This window comes from Geotrypetes seraphini, chromosome 1, assembly GCF_902459505.1.
Source record: "Geotrypetes seraphini chromosome 1, aGeoSer1.1, whole genome shotgun sequence".
Classification (NCBI taxonomy): domain Eukaryota; kingdom Metazoa; phylum Chordata; class Amphibia; order Gymnophiona; family Dermophiidae; genus Geotrypetes; species Geotrypetes seraphini.
Genome location: NC_047084.1, coordinates 527,065,408 through 527,083,407, shown reverse-complemented (window position 1 = coordinate 527,083,407; position 18,000 = coordinate 527,065,408). Strand labels below are relative to the sequence as shown.

General features: G+C 41.4%; 1 protein-coding gene across 5 annotated transcripts in view; it reads left to right on the top strand.

Moving 5' to 3' along the window:
• SNCAIP (synuclein alpha interacting protein) overlaps positions 1–18,000 on the top strand; it is a 230,953-nt gene that overhangs the window by 45,024 nt on the left and 167,929 nt on the right. The window contains exon 2 of one of the 5 annotated variants that reach the window (XM_033929016.1): positions 2,605–2,771. The exons of the other annotated variants lie outside the window; for them this stretch is intronic. The gene's annotated coding sequence lies outside the window, so the exon portion shown is untranslated. The remainder of the gene's footprint in view (positions 1–2,604; positions 2,772–18,000) is intronic. 5 annotated transcript variants of the gene reach the window in all.

Sequence of the window (18,000 nt, the reverse complement as noted above, 5' to 3'; positions counted from 1 at the left end):
AGGATACAGATAAGAGGGGCTTGCCCGATGAGCAGAGATCACGGGGGGAGCATAGGGGGGAGATAAGAGAGGAGAGATATCAGGGGGCTTCAGAGCAAATGCACTTGTAAGTCAGCAAGAGGAATTTAAACTGTATTCGGAAATGGACGGGGAGCCAATGAAGTGACTTGAGGAGAAGGATAATGTGAGAATAGCGGCTCTCACGGAATATGAGTCATGCAGCAGAATTTTGAACAGATTGAAGAGGCGAGAGATGGTTGTGCGGGAGGCCCGAGAGAGGTACGTTGCAGTAGTCTAAGCATGAGGCGATGAGAGCATGGACTCTGTAGGTTCTAGATTGCAGGAATCCTTGGAACCATGTGTGTACCCTGCCTGTGATTCCTGCACTTTCCAGTATTTGTAATAGGATGACATGATCTACCAGGTCAAATGCTGCAGAGAGATCAAATTGTATGACCAGCATCCTCTTGCCTTTGCTTTGGTGCTGTCGGGCTATGTCCAGGAGAGACCCTAGTAGTGTTTCTGTGCTATTGTTAGTTCTGAACTTGGATAGTGAGGGAGAAAGTAGGCTGTGGTCTAAGTAGTTTGTGAGGTATTGTGCCACTAGGCTTTCCCTTAGTTTAACATATATTGGTATTAAGGCTATGGGTCTGTAGTTGGAAAGAAGATCTGTTGTGCCTTTTGGGTCTGTCTTGATTGGGGCAATGATTATCTCACTGAGTTTCAGTGGGAATTGGCCCTCTGTAAAAAGTGATTGAACCCATTGAATGACATGAGTTCGGAATTTTGGAGTGAAGGTTTTTAATAGGTAAGGGGGGCAGTTGTTTAGGTCACATGTTGCTTGGCTATATTTTTATAGAGTCTGTTCAGGTCAAGCCATTGTATTGTTGGAAAGTCGAACCATGTCCTATCTGCTGCAACGGACTCTACTTCTATGAGGTGTAGTGTTATCTCGTCCAGGAGGATTGGGGTGTTATTAAAGGTGGTCCTGATAGCTGTGATCTTGTTTTTGAAGAATTCTGTTAGTTGGGTGGCTGAAGGGGGGTGGTTTCTATTGGTGGTCAGGTAGGGTTTGGTGTCAGTGAGGTCTCTTATTAGTTTGAATAGTTTTTTTGTGTCTTACCTAGTGCCTATCCATGTTAAATCCACCAAACATCAGCTCTGGCTGTGCCATTGATTCATATACCACTTTAACGATGGTGGAATAATTCTTATACTAGCAAGTAGATATAAAGTCCTGTTCAATTAGTTACGGTAAATCTTGTCAGACATACTTATACTCCTACATCACTCTTTTATGTAGATTCATCATATTGTATATGCATCAAGCTTATTCAATACAACTTCCACGATATACATAGAACCTTTGAATCCTCAGAAGCGACTCTCTTACAGGAAATGCTTCACCCAGTATAGACTTATGTACATTATAGCCGCAAGCTTAGTCATCGGCTTCAAATCTTATTTCAACATCACAATTATTTTCATTATTTTGTTTTATTTAAACTTATCAACTCTTTTTAATATAGGACTCCTTTTATCAAGGCGCGCTACGGGGGCTAGCACATCGGACATTTCATCACGCGCTAACCCCCACGGCAGTCTAAAATCCTAACGCCTCGTCAATGGAGGTGTTAGGTACTGGCGCGGCAGGCGGTTTAACGCACAGTATTCCGCACGTTAAACCGCTACCGCACCTTTGTAAAAGGACCCCATAGTGTTAAAATGTACACTTATCTGAAATCATCTTTTAACAGCTCACTAGCAAAACCCTATGCAGACATTCATGTTTTGCCATCTGCGTCAGGGCTGGGTTATCTATAACAAAATGAATAAAACCAGTTGTATACCACTACTAGAATATACAAACAAATTTTAAAACCACATCTTATATACCTAACTTAAGGCACTTACTTGGTTTTCACCATTATCCCTTGCTATTTGGACAGAATTGAGGGCGATACCTGCAGAGGAGATATGTACATCTTCAACATGATTCTCCCTACACACTTTCACTAAATTCTATAGGGTGGATGTGGCAGTGCATGAGGATTCTGCTTTTGGATCCTCAGTATTGAAAGCAGGCTTATCTCTCCCACCCGGGACTTCAGGGTTCAGCATACCATTTCTAGTGCACTGGAAAAAGAGATTAGAAACATGACAGCAGATAAAGGCCAAATGGCCCATCTAGTCTGCCAATCCACAGTAACCATTATCTATTTCTCTCTCTGCGAGATCCCACATGCCTATCCCAGGCCCTCTTGATAATATATTTTCCAGTAGATTGGAATGGTATGCTGCCCAATAATTTCTATGTGCCTGTTTCTGCCTTATGTTTTATGGTCCTCTCCATAGCCAAGACTTCTCTGCCAGTCAGACTATGAGTTCAGAATCAATTTGTATATAGAATCTAAAAAGATTATTGAGCTCCACTAATATTCAAGCTATTGCTTTTATTTGATGTGTTTTTACTGTTCAATGGTAATGTTTGTTCATTTATACATTACAATTTCATTATTGACTGTTATAACATTATATGAGCAGATCAGAACCTTGGTATTGGGGAGATCCCCATGTACTTCCTTCTCCTGTCTTTTACTGTAGAGCTCTTACATACTTTGGAACAAACTGAAGGGGGCCTCAGACCCTGTGAGAAGGAGGAGGGTTCAAAAGCTGAGATTGACATCATTCTGAAGTATACTTGCGAGAATGGACAGAGTACCTCAAGGTTCAGCATACCATTCCTGCCTATTGGAAATGATATTATCAAGGTTAGAACCTAATCTCTTTATAGAGGTTTGCATCATTTGCACAAACCTTTTCCCAGGTGTGCTCAACAATGAATCATTGTACCCTTGCTAGTATTGAATACTATATTAGGCAGAATACTGTAGTGCTATTGTAGTTAGAGCAAAGAGCAAGCAGTAAAGCCATAATTCTCTAAGGAATGATTCTTTCCACTATTCAGATGGAGCTAAACACTCTAGCTGATATTTATTAAAATGCTGACTGTCACCTGCTAGATCAGGGGTGCCCACACTTTTTGGGCTTGCGAGCTACTTTTAAAATAACCAAGTCAAAATGATCTAACAACAATAACATTTTTAAAAAAACACAAAGCACACTGTACGCAGAGAAAATGTTAATTATCATTTATATTCCGGGGGGTTTTCAAAGAGGTCAAGGCAGATGACTCTATGCAATGTCACCTCAGTAACAACCATACAAAAATAGACAAATATACCCCCTCCCATTTTACTAAACCTCGATAGCAGTTTTTAGCGCAAGAGCTGCGCTGAATGCACCGCGCTGCTCTCGACGCTCATAGGCTACCTGCACTAAAAACCGCTATTGCGGTTTAGTAAAAGGGAGCCATAGTACAAAATATAGACAGCAGATATAAATTCTCAAAATGGACACATTTTGATCACTAAATTGAAAATAAAATCATTTTTCCTACCTTTGTTTTCTGGTGATTTCATGAGTCTCTGGTTGCACTTTCTTCTTCTGACTGTGCATCCAATATTTCTTCCCTTCTTTCAGCCTCCTGTATGCTTCCTCTCCTCCAGGCTTCATTCTCTCTCAATTTTTTCTGTCTCCCTGCCTCCCTTTCTCTCTCTCTCCATGCCCCCTTTCTGACTCCCTGTTCCCCCTTTCTTTCTATTTCCCTTCTTTGTCTCCTTTTCCCCCCCTTCATTCTATCTTCCTGTCTGCCCCCTTTCTTTCTTTCTCCCTGCCCTCCCCCAAGCCACTAGGTTTGCCGCTGCCACCGCCATCAGGGAACAGGCCCCCAAGCTCTCCCTGTAGAAGCGTCGCGCTGACCAGCATTCTGCTCCCCGACGTCAATTCTGACGTTGGAGAGGATTTCCGGGCCAGCCAGGCAGCGATTGGCTGGCCCAGAACTTCCTCTCCTATGTCAGAAGTGACTTTGGGGAGAGGAATGCTGGTCGGTCTGACGCTTCTGCAGGGAGAGCTTGGAGCAGTGGTGGGGGACGTCGGGGAGAGGAAGGCTGATCGGCCAGTAGATGGGCTCCACGATTGACTCGCGTTGCCTTCCCGATCTACCGGTCGATCACAATCGATGTATTGGGCACCCCTGTGCTAGATTATTCCCCAGTATTCAATGCCGGGCCATGTACAAGCCCCAGCACTGAGTATCTGGGGCTACCTCTGCTTATGTGGGTCCTGGCTAATATTCAGCTGGGACCCACATAAGAAAGTTTAAGCGGGCAGGACTCTCTCCTGCCCATTTAAATCGCTTTGAATATTGAGCCCACTGTAACAAGATTGTTCTACAGCAATTCAAGAGAGCAGAAGTGAATTAGTAGCAAGATACAGGAAAATTCACTGACCTTCCCACTCCTGTAGACCCAAATTCCCTCTAGAAGACAAAACAAAACTTGCCCACATACAAAAAGATTCTAGAAAACTAGAGTTCACTGAAACTATCTGGGGTTGACAGTAAATACCTGGCACAAGGTATAGAATTAGGAACAGAGTTGCCTAGAGCAGGCAAATGAATGTTTACAGTTTGGCATAAATATTACACCTATTTTATAAATAAGTATGAAGGAAAATGAAGCACTATTAGACATGGGGCACACATGTGCCTATTTAGCACACATTAAGGTACATACATACACCTCTTTTATGCTGCTGAGTACATGCACAATGGTTGCCAAAAAGAAATACTTCTCAAGACCAGCTTTGCAACTGGGCTGCTTGTCCCTCCAGGTCAGGGATGTCAAACTCAATCACGTGAAATCTAAAACACGGGCTAAATCGCGGGCCAAATTTTTTTATTAAGGTACTTACCCCCTCTTTTATGAAACTGCGATAGCAGTTTCTAGTGCAGGGAGCTGCGCTGAATGGCTTGTGCTGATCCTGACGCTCATAGGAACTCAATGAGCGTCGGGAGCGGCGTGGGTCATTCAGCATGGCTCCCTGTGCTAGAAACTGCTATTGCAGTTTCGGAAAAGGAGGCCTTAGTCTTAGTAGAAGTATAGAACCTTCTTCACCCTGAGACACCATTCCAGTGATTCACCTGGTTTTCACCTCATAGATGTTACCATACTTAATCCCAAATAGACATTCTAGGCAAGGGGTGTGTGTGGGGGGGGATTTTCAGCACCACTATTTGGTTATGTTCCTCAAAAAATCTAGAATCATCGTTTCAGAGAGAGATAACTATCCACCAGGACCCTTTATTTTAATTATCTCATTGGTGCATTATGCTATTGTTTATCCCTATATTTTTAATATTCATGAACCTTTTCATCTTTTTGTAAAACCTTTGGGGCTACTCTTATCCCCTCGTGAGAGGCTGGCTATACAAACCATATTCAAGCTTTACTAAGTGAAAGGAAGGATCAAGAAAATTGAAAAAAAAACCAACCCAAAACTTGACTGAAAACGTCTAGCAGACAGTAGATTAGCAGTAGACAGTAGACAGCAGACAGCAGGCTTTTTAGATTTCTACAACAAATATTTATATATCCACAACTGACAAGTAAGCAAAAAGCCACTGATGGGCTACAGTCATGTTAAATTAAAAGACAGACATGCACAATTTAATTTCCTCATTTTAAGGTTTAGCTTTCAAATTAATGGTTCTTGCTATACAAAAGCTAGTTCTGTCTATAGTAATGAACGTCTGCCTCAGTGAGACAAAAAAACAGAGACAGAGAAAAATGAAGGCAGATAAAGACCATGGGACCACGGAAGCTCTCCTACTCACTTAAATCACTTGCTGCCACCAACACTTAAGAGGGGATATTCAGTGACACTTAAGTGGAGGGTGCCACTGAATATCCCTTCAGACTGCCCAACTAAAAAGTGGGCAGATCATAGAAACATAGATGCATGATGGCAGATAAAGGTCAATGGCCCATCCAGTCTGCCCATCTACTATCTCCTCCTCTCCCTAAGAGATCCCACATGCCCATCCCACACTATCTTAAATTCAGATACAATTTTTTTCTCCACCAATTCTACCAGGAGACTACTCAACACATCTATCATCCTTTCTGTAAACAAGTATTTCCTTATATTGCTCCTGAGCCTAGCGCCTCTTAACTTCATTCTATGACCTCTAATTCTGGAGTTTTCCTTAATTTGAAAATGACTTGCTTCCTGTATATTAATGCCACAGTGATATTTAAACATCTTTATCATATCCCTTCTCTCCTGTCTTTCTTCCAGAGTATACATATTAAGGTCTCTAAGTCTGTCCACATAAAATTTATGACAAAGACAGGGTTAGCGTTGAGGGCAGCACTGATTAGGAGTCCCAGGTTTTGCAAGTGCCATCATATTCAGTGCTGGCACCTTCATAGTGAAGCTGCCAGATTTACGACAGCTCAAAAGCTGAATATTGGGCTGGCACCTACATGATACAATCTTCTATAAATTAAACAAACAAACCAAATTTATGACCCCCTCGGAACATGCACCCTTGTAATCTCTACTGAAAACACCATAATGTATACATCTACGATTTTACATGTTTATTTTTAGCAATAATACATGTATTTCAGGGGTGGGAATATGCCTGTTTTTTTAAAGAGGGCTTATATACGTAGGCAATTATGAAATGTACTACCATAAATTATTTATTTAGCACTACTAGACTTATGCAGCAATGTACACATTATATGAATGTACTTTCTCTGTCCCTAATGGACTCACAATCTAAGTTTGTGTACCTGCAATAGAGGGTTAAGTAACTTGCCCAAGATTAGAAGGAATTGGAATTGGAATCCACCCCAGTTCACCAGGATTAAAGCTCAATGCACTAGCCATTAGGCTATTGCTCCACTTTCCTGCACAATCCAGCTAATTACAAAAGACTAAAAGCACAGCCATACTGGATCAGACCAATAGTCCATCTAGCCCAGTTTCCTATTTCAACAGAAATCCAAATTGTAGTAACATTTCATGCTACCGGTCCAGGGCAAACAATGGCTTTCCCCTCGTCTGTCTCAAGAACACACTGTAGATGTTTCCTCCAGGAGCTTGTCCAAACCTTTCTTAAACCCAGCTACGATAACCACTTCAAATTAAATTAATTTTCTAGATTCCAAATAACCTGAAAAATATCTCAGTAAGATTTTTAATTTCAGAGACAGCTTAGCATACAATACTTTTTTTTAATGATAAAAGATCAATATTGGCAACATAAAAGATTGATGAATAGAGGATAGGTTGACTTGTTTATATGTACATTCTGTAGCTATTTATAAAATGCATGAAGTCATAAGTTTGGTGTTAAATCCCAGTGGGAACATATGAAGGATAGGGTATCACTACCATAGCACTTCTTTTTACCACCACCGGCTTTCTTCTAAAGTCTAAGCCACATTTAAAGTTTCTTTTAATGAAGGATTTCTTTCTTTTGATAGTCTGTTACACTTGTGGCCTGGAAGAAAAGATATAAACAGTGGTTCAAACTGAATCATAAGTATGTACTGATAGTATATGCTAATTGCAACTTTCTGAAACAGTGGCTCCATAAGAAAATTAAATCAAAGAAAACCATATTTCTGATGTATGCTATTAAGCTCACTCAGCTTAGTTGGAGTAGCTGTTTTAAAATGCTGTATATAATTTTTATATGTGGCTTTTCCTTTCCTCCCCTGCCTCACCCCAGCAAGTAAAAAAGTACAAAGAATATATTTCAAAGAACTAAGAATGAGCATTTCAAAGAATCAACTGGATTGCGAGAAGATGAAGAATTGCTGATTTGTGAAATGTGCTTGGGTGTTTTCTTTTCTGCTGAGTGATTTTGTAAATTAAAAATTTATAAATTGTAGCAGCAGTTTATTAAGTGTTTGCTCACTAAATGGTACCTAAACACTGAATGTGATCTTTGGATAAAATATTTATTTAATATTAAACTTTTGTGTCATGTCTGCTATATTTTTCATCATGATAATTTTTCCTATTGCCTGGGCTTTTATTAGTTGAATCCACTTAAAGCTGATGAATAAAATTCATTCCTGGTCTATTTATCCTCCAGTGGGCAAGGATTGTTTAATGTCTGACCCCTCCTTTTACTAAGCCCAACAACGCAGGCCTGTGCAGTAAATGCTATGATGCCCATAGAAACTGAATGAGCATTGGAGCATTTGCCGCACGGCACTCGGCTGCACAGCTTAGTAAACTGAGGCCAGAGTTTTGTCAAATGCAATTATTATAAAAGAGTCTATTTGGGTGATTTTATATATAAACAAAAACTGCATAATTCTTTTACAGAAATTCAGAATGTACAGGAGGTAGATCATCATAGACACTCCATTAACAACTACCTCTGCTGACGATGTATGGGGCTTTTTAGTCACCAGTCAAGATCTTTGAATCTGAATTAAACATATTCTCAAAATTTACAGTGCCCTTAACGATGGTTGCTAAACCAGTTCACTGTGGTCTTTTCCAAGCTTCCTAGCAGATTCCGACTCTACCATGCAAATGTAATACAGTGAGGACATTAATATTAAAATGGTAGTAAAATGGGCTCATTAATATTTAAACGAGCACTCTGGGCAATTCTCTTTCATCGGGTGATTTCCTAACCTCGTTGTGCTACATTTGCGGGCAAAATTTTCCAGCGGGGTCTGAGCTGTTATAGGCTTACTTTCTGATCAATGCCTGACCACTGATTGGCTCAGGCACTGGCAGGAAAGAAAAGCTTGACAGCTCAGACCTCCCCCTACTCTCCCCCCAAAATCCCGATTTTTTCCTCCCTCTCACTGAGCAGTTTGCCCCATATTTGGCAGGAAGGATGCCCACTCCCTCCTGCTGCCGGAGTTCCCTGCCCTCGTGACAACCCTCAACAACCTCCCAACAACTCCCCCCCCCCCCGTACCTTTAAGATGAAGGCCGGCAGGAAGGATGCTTACTTCCTCCAGCTGGCAGGCTGCCTCTTCAAAATGGATAAGGCTCTGATTTGCCCAGGTGCCTAAGGTGCCAGGTATCAGCTCAGGTATCGCTGCAAGATGTCTATGTTTAAGCCTGCCTAAAGACCACCCAAAGCCACCCAGAGCATGCCTTCAACATGCCCCCTCCCCCCTTTATTCTTGGATGAATGGCTCGGAAGACGTCCAGAGAGACGGTTTCAAAAATCAGCATTTGGACATCCTGACAATTAGGATATCTAAGTGCCAATTTCTGCTGTTTTTTGGACATGTTAGAGCAGTATCTATCAAACTGGTGTGCTCCAAAGAGATTCTAGGTGTGCCATGAGAGCTTATAGAATTTTACTTAATTTTTTTAAATTCCCTTCATATTAGGTCTGACAGTTAAGTTCATGAACTCATCCTAGAAAAAGTGCTACATACCTTATTGTTGAATATCACTATGGTCACCTTTGAAGTACTCCCCTTGGGAAGCTATGCGCCAATGTCAGCGCCTAGTCCACCCTTCAAAGCAATTTTGGAACTCTTTTTCTGACATGCCCATTAGAGTTGTCATCGTATTACCCTTGATGTCTTCAAAATGTTGTCTTTTCAATATTTCCTTTATTTTCAAGTAAATAAAAAAGTCATTGGGGGCCAGATCAGGTGAGTAGGGAGAGTGCTCAAATACCGTTATTTGTTTTCTGGCTCTTCAAACCTTTCAGAGCATGGTTCATACAAACAATCAAGTAGCGATGTATTATATCAACAAACAAGGAGGGACAGGCTCTCTCTCTTTCTCTGTCAAGAAGCCGAGTACATTTGGAACTGGGCTATTGCTCACAATATATTTCTCAAAGCTGTGAATGTGCAAGGGTCTCAGAACACTCTAGCCGACAAACTCAGCAGATTTCTTCAATCACACAATCCGCTATAATAAAACCCTTAGCGTGCATGCACACTTCAATTTCCGTGTTCCATGTCTCTGTGGTGCCATGCCGCTGCATGCGCAGTAGAAGGAGCCTTTGGTGATTTGTGACACGTGTGGCGGTTTCTCCAGTGGCGATGGCAGTTTGCAATGCATGCGGTGGTTTCCCTAGCTGAAAAAGGAGCCAGCTGAATAAGGAGCCTGCGGCGGTTTGTGTGCAGTGGTTTCCCTATTGCTTCAAGGAGCCTGTGGCGAGTCCTGGAAGAGCTGCTTCAGAAAACAAGGGAGACTTAGATAAGAGCAGGGAAGGGGTGCTGCTGGACAGGGGGGGGAGGTAAAAGGAAGGGAGAAGGGCTACTGCTGGACAGGGTGAGCAGGGAAGAGGTGCTGCTGGACAGAGGGATGTAAAAGGAAGGGAGAAGGGCTACTGCTGGACAGGGGGAGCAGGGAAGGGGTGCTGCTGGACGGGGGAGGTAAAAGGAAGGGAGAAGGGCTACTGCTAGACAGGGGGAGCAGGAAAGGGGTGCTGCTGGACAGGGGGGATGTAAAAGGAAGGGAGAAGAACTACTGCTGGACAGGGAGCAGGGAAGGGGTGCTGCTGGACAGGGGGGAGGTAAAAGGAAGGGAGAAGGGCTACTGCTAGACAGGGGGAGCAGGGAAGGAGTGCTGCTGAACAGTGGGTGCGGGAAGCAAAGAAAGAAAGAGAAAGAAAGAAAGGCCTCAGCGCTCCATTGTGCTAAAAGTTTACTCATCTATTCTAGCACCTGTTAATGTAACAGGGTATAATCAGTGAAGAGTGCTGCCATGCTGTTCATGTTTGGCGTTCTGAAAATCCTCATTGTGTTAAAAAAATATATCAGCATGATAGCATGAATTATAATATATTGAACAGCCAGTCATGACAAACATTAAGGCCTCCTTTTCCGAAACTGCAATAGTAGTTTCTAGCATGGGGAGCCGCACTGAATGGCCCACACTGCTCCTGACACAGAGTTCTTATGAGCGTCGGGAGCAGCGTGAGCCATTCAGCGTGGCTCCCCGTGCTAGAAACTGCTATTGCAGTTTCGGAAAAGAGGGGGTAAGTGTAAAGAATTTATAAAGTTGAGTACCAGCATTTACATCAGGTTTTAGCTGGTGAAAATACTGATGCTCAATGTTGGGCACCAAAATCAGTGCCAAGTGTTATGCTATAAAGAGTAGTTTAGAGTGTTCTTTATAGAATAGCGCTTGGTGCTGATTTTTGAGCACCATTTATAGAATTTTCCCCTCCCCCCCTAAAAATCCACAACCCACCCCTCCCCTTGCCTCCAATCACTTCACTTGGCATCTTCTCACAAAAGATCTTCATTTCATTTTCATTTCTTTGTGCAAAATTCAGGTAGCTATCTAGGTCCTCGAGAAGAGCTCGATTCTTTCAAGATTGTGACACCTTTTACATAAAAACACTTTACACTGGACTGAGAAAAGAATTCTCCAGAGTGCACTGTTATTTATAGATCTTTTTACTTTCCTATTTCCTCACAACCCCAGAAAAATAGATGTAAAAGAAAATAATGCAGGTAGGAAGCAGAATTTACATTAAACTCTTTCAGTTATAATTTCAGGCTATTTTTGTTTCAGAATGGATCTATTAATGTTTCAATAATTTTGTGTTCTGTGTTGGAACCACATGCAGCACTCAAAAAAAAAATCAGATTGCTCAGTTTTCTCTGTTTAATTAAATACATGCACAGTAATTTTAAACATATTTCCACTTAGAGAAAGTAGCAATTTGCACTAATGTTTCTGTTTCCTTAAATGCCAAATCTGTGGCTAAGCCTCTGTCCTAGCACAAATAGATTTTGTGGCAGAAAGAAAAAAAAATGGTTTGTGCATTAGCATTTGTCTGCTATTAGGGCTGGTTCTGCATGCCTTTTGTTTAAAAGTGCAGTGTACAGTATGTTTCCTTTGTAAAATACTGTGTTGGCTGAATCACTATATATGCTGTTTCTTCTGAAGATAAGTTCTTTTGATTTTTTTTTCCAGTATATGCTTCTATTAAGCTCTGGTCCTGAGGGTATCTGGACAATAAGTTTTGATGAAACAAGGAAATCTCTAGCAGGCAGTAGTCTTTATTTATTTATCTAATGTATTATGTGAATGAGTTTATTAGTTACACTATACAATCACTTTATATGATTTATGCACATTGGTGACATCAATGATGATTTGCGATTAGGAAATGGATATAGTTCCGTCTCCCAGGATTCCAGCTTTATTGAGTTAAGGAGCCGTGGCTCCATGTGAGTGGAGTTTGGGTGCTCTGTAAGGCTCATAATCCCATACTGAGGAGTCACCTGCACATTTAAAATATTTCAACATTATAAGTGTTTTAGGCACTTAGACCGGCTAGAGTTCCTGGTTTCATCTCCAGGTACTCCGCAGCTCCTTTTGTTGTATTTACAAATTTTGAATTATTGTGGCCTTGGGGCTTTTCTTATATTGTTCCTTTGTAAAATAGGCATAATCTAGCTACTTTCTTGTTAATTTCACATAGGTAGCCTCTTAAAATATTTATTTACTTATTTATTCATGTGAATTGATATATTGCTATAAATCCAAGAAAAATCAGAGTGGTTTAAATATTACTTAAATAGAACTAAAAATATCAAAATTCTAAAATATAATCATAATAGAAGAAATATAATGGCTAATATATCAAAATAAATAAATAAATAAAAGAACTCTGCAGTGCAATAGTCACATGGGAAGGCTAAATTGAAGAAATATGTTTTACATACCCTTTTAAACCACACTAGATTAGTGTTTTTCTTCAGTTGAAGAGAAAGCACGTTCCAGAGTTTTGGAGTCAGGAAAAAAAGGTTGACTTTAATGTTGAATCTAATCTTGCTCAAGATAGAGGGCTCCTTTTTACAAAGGTGCACTAGCATTTTAGCGTGTACTAACCATGCTCTAAATCAGGGGTCCCCAAAGTCCCTCCTTGAGGGCCGAATCCAGTTGGGTTTTCAGTACTTAGCTTCAACATATATGCTTAACGACGGAAGATCTCCGTTTCGCTCCTATTACTTTTAGAAGGGCTTGACACGTCAGGTATTTTGTGTCTTTGAAATCTGTAGTCTCCTCACTAAACAGATCAATTTGACTATGTAGTGCCAGTGGTGCGAATAGTGCTACTGTTGGCGCTTTCCCTGATGAAGCCCTTCTAAAAGTAATAGGAGCGAAACGGAGATCTTCCGTTGTTAAACATATATGTTGAAGCTAAGTACTTCATGATTATATTCCATAGTGGGAGAGTATTGCATAAGAAATTAAGATTACTAAACAAGATCACTAAATAAGATCACTAAACGATTTAAAAATATTTAAAAAGAATTAAAATCACCTAAGAAGAGAGTGTACGGGACCAATGATAGCTCACTTTGTGGTTATTAGCCTTGAAAAGTATGTCGGGCTTTTAGCTGTGAGCGCTTGAGACCCCCTAGTACCTCTCTATAGTACCCAGTTTAGGTTAATATAGACTTATGTTTTAGCCAAGTCTCAAAGATTTTAGTTTGTTGTATTTATATCTGTCAAAAATCTATAAATAAAATTTAAAAAATAAAATAAAATCTTTGGGGCAGTTTACTAAAGTGTAGTAAGTAGTTATTGCATGAATTAGTGACCACAGCACTTGCTGCATGCTATATTCGTGTGTTCAACCATTGTCATGTGTGTGTCCAATGTGACTCCCAATATTTTTATTTTATTGGTAATTGGGTAGTCATGGTCTTTTATATGTAACGTTGTTTTGGTAATTTTATCCGTTGGGCTTGTAAGGAAGATTTTTATTTTTTCTGTGTTAAGTTTCAGTTTGAAGTTGATTGTCCAATGTTCTATTTCGGTCATAATATGAGAAATGTATTTTGAGATTTCGTTTGTTATGCTGTTCACTGGGATTAAAATGGAAATGTCATCTGCATATATGTAGTAGTTCAAGTTTAGCTTTTACAGTAAGTGCCCTAGGGATGATATGTAAATGTTGAATAGCGTAGGTGAAAGTGGTGAACCCTGTGGTAATCCCGAGGGGTTTCTCCAGGAGTTTGAGTATGTCCCACCACTAACCACAAGGTATGATCTCTTTGTTAGGAAGCCCTGTATCCAGTTCCTTACTCTTCCCGTAATTCCTATTGCATCTAGGCAGTGTATCATTATTTCGTGATCAATGAGATCGAAAGCACTGCTGAAGTCTAGTTGTAGAATCAGAGAACTTGTTCCTTTGCTGAATAAGCCATATAGGTGATTTAGGATCGAGGCTAGGACTGTCTCAGTGCTAAAGCCTTTCCTGAATCCTGATTGGTGTTCGTTGAGTATGCTGAATTTGTCTAGATAGTTCACTGGCTCCACGTTGACCAATCCTTCAAGTATCTTGGTAAATACGGAGATGCTTGTGTAAGGTTTGTTAGTAGCCCCCACAATATATGGTGGTAGGGGTTACTTGAGAGGCGCCCTTACACATGCCAGGTCCCAGGTTCAGTTCCCTCACTGAAGATTCACCAGGAAGTAGAATCAAAAAGGCACAGCCAGAGGTGATTGCATAAAGAATATATTATAGAAATAGGCTTACAGAAAAGCAATATTTATAAGCATTACAATTAATGAGAGAGCAACGCAGTTTCCCTGCCTTACAGAGTTCAGAGGAAAAGAGAGACATAGAAGCCTGAAGTTCCAGGGAAAGGCAGAGAGAGAGAAAAGGGAGATGGGGTGATGGTCCATGCTTCGTGTTCCATAGATAAAGAGAAGGATAGACAGAGAAAGAGAGAGCTCAAGAGAAACAAGAGAGGACCAGAGTGCCAAGAGCCAAGAGAAGGGGGTGATGCTGCGAGGGGGCTTTTATAGTTTGGAAACTTATTCTAAAAACCAGAATCTATTGAGCTTCAATAGAAGTTAAATCTCCCCCCTCCTTCGTAGACAGGAGAAAAATAGGCTGTAGTCATATATGTATTTCCAGTCTGTCTCTGACAATAGTTTCTGATTAACTTTAGTTATCTGTGCACCTGGACCCACTGTCCTAAGCACCCTCTTAATCAGACATTAACAGATTAACACCTTTTAGGTAATCATGATTCAATCAGAGCTACTTAAAACAGTCTCCCTGCCCTCAGGGTCTATCTGCATTCACATGCCAGAGTCAGATTGATATAATTTCCCATAGGCCTTCGCTGACATTAGTAATGCCAACTGAAAATGCTGAATGCTAGCGATAGCTATGCTGACAGCTTGCTATGGGTCTGTAGTTGGTTTTCAAGGCTAGAGAGTTTTTTTGATCTTTAGGGATGGGTGTGATTAGTATATGTCCCATTTCCTCGTGAAATGTTCCTTCCATGAGAGTGGTTGTTTTCCAGTTGAATAGGTCCTTTTTAAAATCTAGTGTGGCTGTTTTCAAGGTCTTGGAAGGTCATATGTCTAGAAGGCAGTTTGATTTAGTATATTTATTGAACAGGGTAAGAAATTGGTGCCAATTAGGAGGTTCAAAATGGTTCCAGATCATGTCTACTCTGGGTTCTTTTTCATAGGGTCCGAGTTGGAATTCGAAGTTGGGTGAGGGTGAAGGTATGGTCGCTTTTACGTCTAAGATTTTGTTGTTGAAAAAAAGTGGCAAGGGTTTCTGCTGAGGGTATACATTCATTTTCCTGTAGTAGGATTTGGGTAGTGTCAGTTAGTCTGTTTACCAGTTCTTTGCTATTTGTTTTGGGTGTCCTTATTTTTTGAGCGTAGTGTTTTGTTCGTTTTTCTCTAATCCGATTTTTGTAATTTATCATTTTTTGTTTCCAGTGTACTTTGTCTTCCTCTTTGTTTGTTTTTTGTCAGATTCTTTCTAGTTTTCTCAGTTCCTGTTTTAGAGTTAGTAATTCAGAGTCGAACCATTCATTTAGTTCCCTTTCTTTCTTTTTGTATGTTTGGAATGGTGCTATTTGATCTAACACTTCTTTGCTAAACTCTGCCCATCTATTTGGGAAGTCCTGTATTTCCTCAGTTTTGGGTTGTAGTTCGTAGGGGGCCCAGAATTCTGTTGGATTTATAGTTCCTCTTCTGGTGATTGTGGTTGGTTTCGGGATTTTTCTTTTGTATTTTTGTTGGGGTGGTTTTTTTTGCCAATATATATCAAAATTGCATATGTAGTGATCTGACCAGATGCATTTTTCCCAGGTCCTGGTGTTATGGATCTTTGGGTCAGGGATTTTTTTTTTTGCGAAAAGGTAACTTTGTCTAGTTGGTGGCCTTTTTCGTGTGATTTCTCTGGTTGTGGTATTATAAAATCAAGGGTTTTTAAGAAGGTGTTAATTTCTATTATGGCAGGTTTTTCCACTTGCTCTATATGGACGTTTATGTCTCCCAATAGCAGGTTGTACGTTCCTTTTATGGTGTTAATAGTGAGGTATTCGAAGAACTCTTCTCTAGCATTAGTCCACTTTTGGGGGGGAATGTAATCATATATAGAGCTTCTAATTCTAGTTATTTATAGTTTGGAATTTTAGGTTTTTTTTTCTTGAGGCATATTAATAACTTTCCCAGCGTCAAAACTAGGTGTTTATCAGTGTATTTGTATTGCAAAAACAAAACAAAACAAAAAATCATTAGGTAGCATTTCTAGGTGGATTCCATTCAGTGACCTAAAACAGAATTTAACAGTGTCAGCCCTTCAGACTGTACCCTTTTCCAAGTTAGGGTTACCAGATTTTGTCTGTAAAAAAAAAAAGTACACATGACCCAGCCCTGTTGGCACCTGCACTGCCCCACTCCATCCCATCCCCACCTTATTCAAACTTCATCTCTTCTTCCCCGAACTCAGGGCCCTCAAAGCATGTGCAGATGCGACGTGATTATGTCACGTTGCATCCACTCATGTTCAGAGGCCTTCCAGACGAGGCCCCAAGCTCAGGATCATCCAAAATCTAGACAAACTGCCAAGTTTTGGGAAATCCTCCTGGGCACCCAGTCAGTCCTCTAAAAAGAGGACATGTCCAGGTTTCCCCAGACATCTGGTAACCCTATCTATGCCAAGCATTTCTTGTCTGTACCCAGTCCCCCCTCTTCCCTTCTTCCTCCCCCCTCCAGTATTTCATCCTCTCTTTCACCTAGCCCTAGTATCTCTGGCCCTATTCATGGTCTGGCATAACTCCCTGTCCCTCTGTCTGTGTGTCCAGAATTTCTTTCCTCTTATGTTTACCTTCATAACAAATCCAGCACATCTCTCTTCCCTCTCCTATTCCCCTTCCTGGCAGGTCCAACATACTGTATCTCTGTCTCCAGTGCTCCTCTAATCCCAGGTTCAGCACATCACTATCTCCATCCAGCCCCCCTTCTACTCTAGGGTCCAGCAATCTCTGTCTTCTTCCAGTCCTCCTCCCACCCCAAGGTCCAGCAATCTTAACCTCTCTCCATCCCCCCCACCCATCTCAGGATCCAGCAATCTCAACTTCCCTTCAGCCCCTCTCCCACCCCAGGGTCCAGCAATCTCAACCACCTTTTAGCTCCCCTCCCATCCCAGCGTTTTTCCATCTCTAACCTTCCTACTTTCCTTCTGCCTGACCTGGAATCTGGAGTCCATACAAGGCTCGGCACCGGCGCTAACTTCAATGAGGACAGCCTTTGAGTTCACGTGCTCAGGAAGGTCCTATTGGCTCTACCCCCTTTGACATGTATGCGTCAGAGGGACAGTACCAACAGGGCTTCACAAGTAGATAGGCTTGAAGGCTCTTCATCATTAAAGTTAGCTCTGGTGCCAAGCCTTGTATGGACTGTGAGGCAGGCAGTAGGAGGGCAGCAGAAGGAGGAAGTCTCTTGATTGTTGCAGTTGTCTGGGTCTCACTGTGTCTGGACAACTGCAACAGCCTTGACGCCAGCTGTGGAAGCTTAAAAGAATGATGGAGTCTCTTCATCACCACTGAGCTCCCTGTAACTGTGGGGCCCAGGGCAGCTGCCATGTTTGTGCCCCCCCCCCCCCTTTAACATTGGCCCTGCACTCTCAGCAGACTTTGGGCTGCTGGCAGCATCAGTCAACTGAACCCGCTGCCTTTGGTAGACCCGGAAGCATTCCCTCAGTATCAACTTCCTCTCCCTGCAGAGATGAAACTTCTGGGCTTCCGGTGGCTTGAAGTCTGCTGAGACTAAAGACACAAGGGGAGAGAAGATTGCAGGCTT